Here is an 11,515-nt window from a genome sequence, read left to right on the forward strand (position 1 = left end):
GGTGGAGCCACCAGAGGGTGGCAAAAACTGGGAACGCAGTGCCTCCCAGTTATTCGGGCAACTAGGCAATGTGGGAAGCACAGTGGCAGGCACACAAAACCACCCCCAAGTAAAACATCCAGTCCAATTGGCTGGTAGATATCGCCATTTGGTGTCCCCACAGACCCATAAACTCTCAGGGGGCACAAAGTCCATTGGGGCCCAGCCTTGGTAAGGCCGCTTGTTCCACAACACCCTTGGTGTGGTGACATGTTATGTTTGCACAAACCTCAGCAGGCCACCATCCCACAGTGACTTCACCCCAGTGCTGCTCTATGCATCGTGGTACCTGTGATGGGGGCACCACGTGTTCTCCCATTAGCCAGCCCCACCCATCATGGACACTACGAGTCAGCCAGGGGGCAGGCTTGCCATGGGTTTTGCGACATCCCCTGTCCAAAGCCTGCCGTGTTGCATCCCACCAATTGTCTGTGGAAACACAAGTTTCTAGCCGTGTCCAGTTTTTCACAGAAGCTGGATGCATGTGCCAGGGCAAGCCATCCACAGCTGCTGCTGGAAGGGTAGTACGGATCCAACAGTTGGAGACATTGGTCACCTCAGCGTAGGTGTGGGCCCAGTCCACAATGCAGTTGGAGCATGCCAACCTACGGCCAGAATGACAAAGTAGGCACAGATACTAACAAGGGTAAATCATGTCCCTTAGGCCAAATGCAAGCCAACTTTTATCTCTAGATAACAATGTAGCTGCCAAGGGCTTCTGCCCTGGATGATGGTACCACACCTTATCAGCTGCTTGTGGTTCTTTTGGGTCCTGTATCCATGCCAAAGTCACAAGGGAGCTCATAATAGGCCACACAGACAGTGCATATGTTCCCCCCACCAGAGGAGGGTTCCTTTCCTGGCCATTCCCCTACGTACAGTCAATCATGGAGGCCACACATTAAATACCCAGGGAATAACATATAAGTCATACTGCAGACCCTCCCCCAAGGGGGCTATGATAGCCAACCATCTGCAGTGAGGGGCTTGGAGGGTCCATGGCTAACACCAGGTTTTGTTTGTTTGTTTGTTTCCCTACCTTTAGGGGCATTGGGGCAGGCAATAACAGATTGCCGTTTGTCCCCATACCTGCTTGGAGAGGGTCATCCTTCCTCTCGTAGATCTGGCCACATGGCCTGGCCCTACATGGGCTGGTGACTAACTAATTCTGTAACTTTCAGGTAATTAACCACAAGGTTAAGCGTTGATAAACTGCCCAGCATTGGTGTAGATTACCATGGGTGTCACCTCCTTGGTGATCCTCATCCGTGTTGCCCTGAGCTCAACTTATTAGCTACTTTGCCCACTCTTGGTATCAAACCATATAATGTCAGTAGTAGGCTGGACTGCAGCAGCAATCCAGGCAGCAGCAGTACTCTGGCTAGACCTGTCTATATATTATGCCTCATCAGGAATGGGGCCGGGGGTGCCTCAGGCCCCATGGCCTTATCTTGCATGAGGACTACAGGCCCTAAGACCTCTTGTAACTCTGCTGCTAAGGGACTTGTACTCAGTGTACTTCACTGCTCTAAGTAGGTGCCCCACTTTGATAAAGTGCTGTCCCAGTCTGTGCTGTCCCAGTCTGGAGGGGTCGCTACCCATGAACGTAGCAGCCATCCTGCTATTGGGTAAGTCATCTGCATGATGACTGTAGCCTGTTCTGCCATGCTCTTATGAGCCTGAAGGGCAGCATATGCAGTTACTAACTGCTTCCCAGTCCAGGGGGTCATTATCCATGAACATACCCATCCCGCTATTACTAACTGCTTCTCTATCAATAAAGACAAGCTCAGCTCCATAGTTGGGGCCAAAAGCCTACTGGCATACTCAAGCACTCCGTGCACTGCTATAGGCCCTAACTGAAACTATCTGTGGTCACATGCACATCTAGCTTAAATGGGCACCTCTGATCAACTACCCATAGGGCTTGTGCCTGCTAAATAGCCTGCTTGAGATAGCCAGGACAGCTGTCTCAACCTCACCATCCAATCCCAGGCAAGAGGGGCATTGTCGCTTTCAAATCTGCAAGATAATCAGAGGTTAATATGACATTATCAATAAAACGATGACACATGGTTGGGCTATGCATCTAGCCCTGCAGCAACACTGTGAAAGTCCATTGTCATCCTCCCATGAAGGCAAGCTGTTTGTGGCTCTCTGGAGCAATGTCAGTGGAGAAGAATGCATTATTCACATTCATCACAGAGTAGTACTGTCCCAGTTCCGTTGTCAAGCGGTTCATCAAATCCATGATGGAGGGTACAGCTGCATGCTGAGAGGGTGTTACTTTATTCAGTTCCCGATAATCCACTGTTATTCGCCCAGTTCCATCAGGCTTTCTGACTGGCCATACCAGGGAATTGTAGGGGCTATGGGTGCCATGCACTATTTGCACCTCCTCTAACTTCTGAATAGTCTCAGTTATGGCTGTATGCCCCCCTGACAAACAGTATTGATGAGTGGAGGTAACCTGTTGGGGTTGTGGCAGAGCTTGGGCTGGTGATGTGTATTGTCCCTGCAGTATCAGCTTTACTGCACTAACTCGGAGCCTGAATTCTCCAGCCATGGTGTGCAAGTCCAGACCATGCAAAATGTCCACTGCCAGAATATATTCAGGTATGAGAGAGACATACACAGTGTATAGGCGGAGAGCCAAGTGGCTGATGCCAAGATAAAGAGACACAGGTTTCACTTTCACTGACCAGCTTTCACTTTCACTGACCAGCTTTCATAGCTGGTAATAAATGCAGCTCTGCCAGAAAACTTATCCGGGTTCCCATAAATTAGGCTGCAGTCTGCACCAGTATCTACCAGTGCTAGGACCCGCTGTGACCCACTGTACATTAGTCGGGGACCAGCGGATTACTAGCACCACATACAGCCTCTGGTTGTCTGGTTCCCCACACCAAGCTGCATATCTCAGCCAGTTCCCTAATCAAACAAGAAAGTCTCCATATCTCCGCCTGTCTGCAAACAGTCCTTGAGTTGCGGTGTCCAGGCGGGAGTGGGTTGAACAACATTGCTTCGCCCCCCATTTAAGCATTCTCCGGAATTGCTGCTCCGGGGACAGTTGCCTCCAAAGAGCCAAGAGCATTCCATTGGGTTGCCTGTTAGTTTTCTCTGGAGCAACCCCAGCTGCAAGTAAATCAATCCACATCTGCATGCAGGTCACCTGCCTGGCTGCTTTTTATCACGTGGGATGGTTATCTGCGGAGGGGGCACCTTCCCCTTCTTTCTGGCACGGGTTCCCCGGTCCAGCTGATGCCTTCTGCCTCCCCCAGGGCTGCCATAACAGTAGTCACTTCATGTATGTGGCACCCCACATATGGGGTGAGAACAGCAGCTAGAGAGTCAAAAGCACTCGGGGGCAATGAGCCCAGCACAAGACTCCTCATGTGCGAGGTAAAGTGTTCATCATCTGGTCCCCGGGTGTTTAGATCAAACAGCCTGCTGCATACCCAGCTCTCAGAGTATCTGCACCAAATTAGTATATGATTGCCATTTACTCACAGTTTCTGGTGTCTTTCCGGCGTCATTCCAAACAGTCCATATGGCTGCCATTAGCCACTCGATTAACATGTGGTCATCTTGCCCTTGTGCTAACTGTCCACACAGCTGCAGCTGCTGATGAAGGGAGGGATGAGTTGTGATAGAATCCAGCTTCTCCCTCTCAGAGGCAGAGCAAGAAATGCTGTCAGTTCCCTAGGATACTGCCAACACTGTTTACCTAATTCCTGCAACTCAGTGGGGGTATAAACACTATAAGAGGTGTGTTCCACCACTGTGTGGCCAGGGGATAGGGGTGGGGGTCCCTGGGCTCTCCCCTGGGGTCCCATCAGCTGCTCATGGTCTGTCTTCTGATGGATCACAGGGCGAGCCCGCAGCAGAGAAGCTGCCTCCTCCTCAGCATCAGACCCAATGGGAGTGTCTGGCCAGGAGGACTGGCTGAAGGTCGCGCTGACAGCTGTTGCTAACTCCTGTTCCAGGTTGTTTATCTGGGCCTCTAAGCGCCCTGCTTGCACATGGAGGTCCCTCTCCACAACCCCCCTCCGCCCTGCCCCAGGTTTTGCTCCAAGCTGTGCATTTGGGCTCCCAGGCACTCAGCTTGTGCCTGAAAGTCCCTTACCTGTGCTGTGTCCTGCAGGGACTGAGCATGAAACTCAGTTTCTGACTGAGTCAGAAACGCCCATCCGACTGTGCCAGCAAGTCATTCCTTCTTGGTGCTGTGAGCTTCCAGATGCTTCTCCACACTCATGGGAGACCCATTCACTGCCTCCCACGTTTCCACTGGGGCCCACCCAAGCAGCACCTCTGCCACGGGGTACCACAGCCCATGCTGTGGCCACATAGCCAACCCGGGAGCCTCAGGGGCTGAAGACCTACTCACCTCATCCTGCTGACTGCACCAAGTATGCTCAGGGTTAGGTTCCAGCCCCAGCTGAGGGCTGAGGGGAGTGGGTGGATGTGGGGCAGGGAACTGGAAGAACACTAGAGAGACAGCAGGTAGATGAGACATGGCTTTATTCAGCAGCCCTCACACCTGCAGCTGCATGGCCGTCTGCAAAGACAGACAGCTCTGACTCTGTCTTTCTCTGGGTGCCAGCATGCCTGCACAGTGTCAACAGGGCATTTATAGCTTTTACAGACAATAGTGGCATAGAGCCAAGTGATGGCCTTCCCATGTTTTGACTACATGGCTGTGATAACAAGTGGAGTTATATGCCTGTGCTCTAAACTCACTGAGTCACACAGGATGTAAACATCCTACTTTGGCCTATCCTTGACCAAAACGCAGCCATATTTCTTACAGCCTTGTTCGCCATTTCTTATCATATTAGATTGTAGACTTGAACTTTACATATTACTTAGTTTTCTTGTCTTTGAGGTAATTTCCTTATCTGGCACGATATTGGCTCACCGCAACCTCTGCCTCTGAGGTTCAAACGATTCTACTGCCTCAACCTCCCAAGTAGCTGGGATTACAGGCATGCACCACCATGCGTGGCTAATTTTTTTTATTTTTAGTAGAGACATGGTTTCTCCATGTTGGTCAGGCTGGTCTCAAACTCCTGACCTGAAGTGATCCGCCCGCCTAGGCCTCCCAAATTGCTGGGATTACAGGCATGACCCACCATGCCTGGCCTATTTTTATTTTCATAACTCTCCTCTGACCTACTCACAGGTCCTCTCTGACCTTCAAGATTGTCCCTGAACCAGACAAAGTACTGTATGCAAGGGTCAAGTCACTGATTATCCCTTCATTTTCCTCTTATAAGCATTATCTTTCTCCTCTCTTCCTTTTTTTTTATTTCCCATCAATGTATTAGGACGGTATTTCTCTGGGAATCATGTTAAAATGCCAGTTCTCTTTCAATAAGCCTGGGGTGGGACTTGAGATTCTGCCTTTCTAACATATCCACAGGTTATGTTGATGCTACTCCCTGAACCACACGTTCAGTAGCATAGTATATTCCAGTGAAATGTGCTTTGTTAAAAAAGTTTTTTAAATAACCTCTTTCCCACAGAATTGTAGTAGCAATCCACAGAATTGTGAGTGTTGTACTGGACCCGTATTAACCAAATAGTGATGGCACTGTGTTTGGGAGACAGAAGAAGAGACCCAGAGCCAGCAAACAAGACATGGGGTTTCACTGGAGGCTTACCTACAGGGGACAGAGTCCAGTGGCGGCAGGCCGGACAGGATATCTGCATAGCCCAGTGATGGCCGGCTGGGCAGAAGAACTGCAACTGCTCGCAAAACACATACAGTTTATATACCATTTTCACCTAGCACCCTCCCCCTAACAACCTCCACCTGGCAACCTCCATTTAACCCAAAACAAAGGGCCTCAATGTGGCCGGGCGCGATGGCTCACGCCTGTAATCCCAGCACTTTGGGAGGCCGAGGCAGGCAGATCACGAGGTCAGGAGATCGAGATCATCCTGGCTAACAGGGTGAAACCCCGTCTCCACTAAAAACGCAAAAAAATTAGCTGGGTGTGGTGGCGGGTGCCTGTAGTCCCAGCTACTTGGGAGGCTGAGGCAGGAGAATGGCGTGAACTCGGGAGGCGGAGCTTGCAGTGAGCCAGGATCGCACCACTGCACTCCAGCCTGGGCGACAGAGTGAGACTCCGTCTCAAAAAAAAAAGGATAAAAAACCAAAGGGCCTCAATGTAGTGGCAAGTTCCATGAGAGGGGCTGGGGACTCAGATGTTTCTCATAGACAAGGAATGGCTCTCCAGGTTGGCCACTCCCAGATAGCTTGGAACTTCCACGTACATTCAGGTGCATCTGCCATAGAGGGCATTCTCAGTTATGCTTCAGTTATTGCATCAGGTATGTTTACCATACAGTGAGGTAGTGTGCCCTTTTTCCAGGAATGCTCACAGGACATAACTAAATTGTGCATTGATACTACAAATACTTCATATACTTAGATGCCTCTTGATTAACTCATCCTGCTGAGTCTAGCACCATTTCCTATAAAGACATTAAGAACCTGAAAGCAATCTTGACTGGCCCATAGGTCAAGTCTGGGTGCCACTGAAATAATCTGAAAGTCAATTCAACCCTTAAAATTGAGTCCAACCATCCTGTCTAAATAAGTAGCCGAATGTGATGACTTTCAAGCTTACCTGCCACAGAATAACCTGCCAAGAATAACCTACCCCAGCTCCTGTGCCTACCCCAAAGAGGAAGTACTAGACACAGAAATAAACGGTTAGAGTAGGACCTGGTATACTATGTGACTGAATGCAGGCTTTCTCAACTTTGGTACCATAGGCATTTGAAGCTAGATAATTTCTTTGGTGGAGGAGGATGGGGAAAGAGCTTCCTGTGCGGTGTAGGATATTTAGCAGCATCTCTGACCTCTACTCAATAGCAGAGCAGAGCAGTTGCTCCCCCAACCTCAAGTTATAACAACTAAAAATGTCTCCAGATACTGCCACATATCTCCTGCACAATAAAATTGCCCTTATTTGAGAACCCACTTACTTAATGCTTAAAAGTCCACTTGCGGATGAAGTGAAGTTACAGCAATTGTACATACTGTATGTATATATTAAATAATGGCTTCTCTTTCCTATAAAAAATTTTTGTTATCAAGTTCATAGCCTTGTCACAGCATAGCAATCATCATTTGAGCGTTTAACAAATATTTTTGATGCCTAACTCAATCAAAAGTTAGGCATTTTTTTGGTAATGCCTACTTTTACTTCTTGTGCTAGATACTTCTTATGTCAAGTACATATTAGATTATTTTTCTACCCAGGTATTATATATGTATTATGGCATACATCTATTCACTTAAATCTGCTTTTTTTTTTTTTTGAGATGGAGTCTCGTTCTGTCACCCAGGCTGGAGTGCAATGGCGCAATCTCGGCTCACTGCAACCTTTGCCTCCCAGGTTCAAGCGATTCTCCTGCCTCAGCCTCCTGAATAGCTGGGATTACAGGCACGTGCCACCACGCCTGGCTAGTTTTTGTATTTTTAGTAGAGATGGGGTTTCACCATATTGGCCAGGCTGGTCTCGAACTCCTGACCTCAGGTGATCCACCCACCTTGGCCTCCCAAAATGCTGGGATTACAGGCATGAGCCACCACGCCCAGCCTTAAATCTGCTTTTAAAAGTCTTTTGTAGCACAAGCTATAATCATATCTCTATTCTCCTTGTTTTTTAATGCTATATTTGATATCCATTTACTTTTACAGCATTTCAATGTTTTAGATCCTGGTTGAAACTAGCCCTGAAGAAGAATTAGATATTTCTGTTTACAGTCTTACAAACTCCTTTAAGGGACAGCTGATAGATTGATGAGATGAGGTACAGATGAGGTACACCATGAGATGCGGTACAGTGACTCTGTTAATAATGTGAGCAGTGTTGGAATTTATAGCAACCTCACTACTCGATACTGGATAATGCTTTTTTTTTTTTTTTTAGAAGATGGAAGAGTCCATTATTGACCTAATAACCCCAAAGTACATCTTCAGATGAGAACAGTTGTACAGGACATGTGGTTAATAATGAATTGACCAAACCCTTTTACCTAATACCCTACATTTTGTGTAACCTGTTGGATTTCTTTTTTAGGTGGACAGTGTGGTAGTTACGTTGTAAATAGATTTTTTTAAAGACGGGATCTCTGTCTGTCACTTAGGCTGGAGTGCAGTGATATAAACACGGCTCACTGCAGCCTCAACCTCCTGGGCTCAAGTGATCCTCCCACCTCAGCCTGCTGTGTAGCTAGGACTACAGATATGTGCCACAATGCCTGACTAATTTTTTCATTTTTGTGTACAGATTTGGTCTCGTCACATAGATTTTTAGATGTGCTCTGTAGGGCATATGGAACAGTATGTTCTGAGCCAACAGCTAAATCTATTCTACTTGTTTGTGTTGTACAAAATAATGTCTGTGTGATGATGGTTCATATGGAAACAAAATATTAACATGGATGTTTCCCAAAACAGAATTCTCCAAAACTCCCATTGTTTACGGAAGATGTTACTTAGCAAAAAAATTAGTTTCTCTTTTATATCTAAATAATAAATTTTCAGTCGTGTAGCTAAACAAATACCAAAAAAATATTTACAATTAAACTAAATACTGGTTGCTGCATGGACATTTATAATCAGTGTTAAATGGAAACCTTGCTCATTCACATTTTTTCTGCCACTCTACAGTTATACTCTGGATTTTATTACATACTGCTATGGTTTGAATGTGTTCTCTCCAAAATTCAGGTGTTGAAACTCAATGGTTGATGTGATAGCATTAAGAGGGAGGGGTTAGGCCGGGTGCGGTGGCTCACGCCTGTAATCCCAGCACTTTGGGAGGCCAAGGCGGGCGGATCACGAGGTCAGGAGATGGAGACCATCCTGGCTAACAGGATGAAACCCCGTCTCTACTGAAAATAGAAAAAATTAGCCGAGCGTGGTGGCAGGCGCCTGTAGTCCCAGGTACTGGGGAGGCTGAGGCAGGAGAATGGCGTGAACCCGCGAGGCGGAGCTTGCAGTGAGCCGAGATCGCGCCACTGCACTCCAGCCTGGGCAACAGAGCGAGACTCTGCCTCAAAAAAAAAAAAAAAAAAAAAAAAGAGGTAGGGCTTTCAGGAAGTGATTAGGTCATGAGGGCTTCTCCCCTCGTGAATGGGATTAAGGCCCTTTCAAAAGAGGTTTCACACAGCACTAAGCTAGCTTCCACCATGTAAAGGATGGCCTTCCACCTTGAGAGGACACAGCATTCCTCTCCTCTGAAGGATGTAGCAATAAAGGCCATCTCAGAAGGAGAAAGCAGCCCTCACCAGATAATCAAACCTGTCAGCACCGTGGTCTCGTACTTCTCAGTCTCCAGAACTGTGACAAAATCAATTTCTTTTCTTTTCTTTTCTTTTTTTTTTAAGACGGAGTCTCGCTCTGTCACCCAGGCTGGAGTGCAGTGGCCCGATCTTGGCTCACTGCAAGCTCCGCCTCCTGGGTTCACGCCATTCTCCTGCCTCAGCCTCCCGAGTAGCTAGGACTACAGGCGCCCGCCACCGTGCCCGGCTAATTTTTGTATTTTTAGTAGAGACGGGGTTTCACCGTGTTAGCCAGGATGGTCTCGATCTCCTGACCTTGTGATCCGCCCGCCTCGGCCTCCCAAAGTGCTGGGATTACAGGCATGAGCCACCGCGCCCTGCCAATCAATTTCTTTTCTTTATAAATTAGCCAAATAAGCCAGTCTCGGTCCTCCCCTCCCCTCCCCTCCCCTCCCCTCCCCTCCCCTCCCCTCCCCTCCCCTCCCCTCCCCTCCCCTTCCTTCTCCTCCTCTCCTTTCCCTCCCTTCCCTCCCCTCCCCTCTTTTTTTTGAGATGGAGTCTTGCTCTGTTGCCCAGGCTGGATTGCAGCGGCAGGATCTTGGCTCACTGCAACCTCCGCCTCCCGGGTTCGAGCGATTCTCCTGCCTCAACCTTCCAAGTAGCTGGGACTACAGGCACACACCACCACCCCTGGCTAATTTTTTTGTATTTTTAGTAGAGATGGGGTTTCACCATGTTGGCCAGGCTGGTCTCGAACTCCTGACCTCAGGTGATCCATCCACTTCGGCCTCCCAAAGTGCTGGGATTACAGGCGTGAGCCACCACGCCTGGCCAGGTATTTTCTTATAGCAATTCCAAAAAGGACTAAGACATGTAACAAAATCACAACTCTTTTCACCACCAAGTTTAAGCAATATTTTATTATCCTCAGTTCAATATGAAAGTATATTCTTTGGGGGATTTATTGACAACTTAGCTCTTTTCACATTTAAATCCAGAACACTATCGTGTTCTACAATTTTTGGTATTAAAAATACTTCATTCAACAAATATTTTTGGGTACCTACTATGTGCAAAAAACAAAATAAACTGTGGAAGTATAAGAAGTGTAGGATTATATCTTACAAAGAATGATGTCCTTCAAAGAATTTACAATTTGATTGAAGAGGTGGGATGTGAACATATATAATACATAATACCAAGATATGCTTCATAAACATCTTAGTAATCATCACACTAACAAAAGTACTTGAGAGGAAAAGATGATTGAGTTTTGTAATCAATCAGTTAATTGTGAAATAAGAGAAGCCTTATGAAAGAGGTAGACAGTGGTCCATGCCTTAAAGCAAGCTTATCCAACCCATGCCTGTGGGCTGCAAGTGGCCCAGGATTGCTTTGAATGTGGCCCAACACAAATTTGTAAATTATGTTAAAACATTATGAGATTTATTTGCTTTTTTTTTCTTTTTTTTTTAGCTCATCAGCTGTCATTAGTGTTAGTGTATTTTCTATGTGGCCCAAGACAGTTCTTCTTCCAGTGTGACCCAGGGAACCCAAAAGATTGGACACCCCTGCCTTAAAGGATAAGAAGCATTAGGATAGATGAAAAGGACTCCACAGAACTTTCCAGATGATGGAAACAATATGAACTGAAATGGGAGTGAGCACAGATTGTTCATTAGGTAGTGATGAGGGGGCTGGCTTGATGAAGTTAAGGGTTTAAACTGGGGGGTAGCAGAATAAAGCTTTGTAAGTGGAATTTGGCCAATTTATGGTCTGGTTTGAAACCCGATTAGAGGAGTTTGAACTTTTTCTTGGTAGCACTTATGAGCAAGTAAAGGGAAGTGATATGGCCGGGCGCGGTGGCTTACACCTGTAATCCCAGCACTTTGGGAGGTGGAGGCAGGCAGATCACCTGAGGTCAGGAGTTCGAGACCAGCCTGGCCAACATGGTGAAACCCCTAATTCAAAAATTAGCCAGGCGTGGTGGCGCACACCTGTAATCCCAGCACTTTGGGAAGCTGAGGCGGGAGAATCACTTGAACCTGCGAGGTGGAGGTTGCCATGAGCTGAGATCATGCCATTGCACTCCAGCCTGGGCTACAAGAGCGACACTCTGTGTCAAAAAAAAAAAAAAAAAAAATTGGGTGGGAGGATGTGATGTGAGGAAAAT

This window comes from Gorilla gorilla, chromosome 11 (genome assembly GCF_029281585.2).
Source record: "Gorilla gorilla gorilla isolate KB3781 chromosome 11, NHGRI_mGorGor1-v2.1_pri, whole genome shotgun sequence".
In the NCBI taxonomy this organism is placed as follows: Eukaryota; Metazoa; Chordata; class Mammalia; order Primates; family Hominidae; genus Gorilla; species Gorilla gorilla.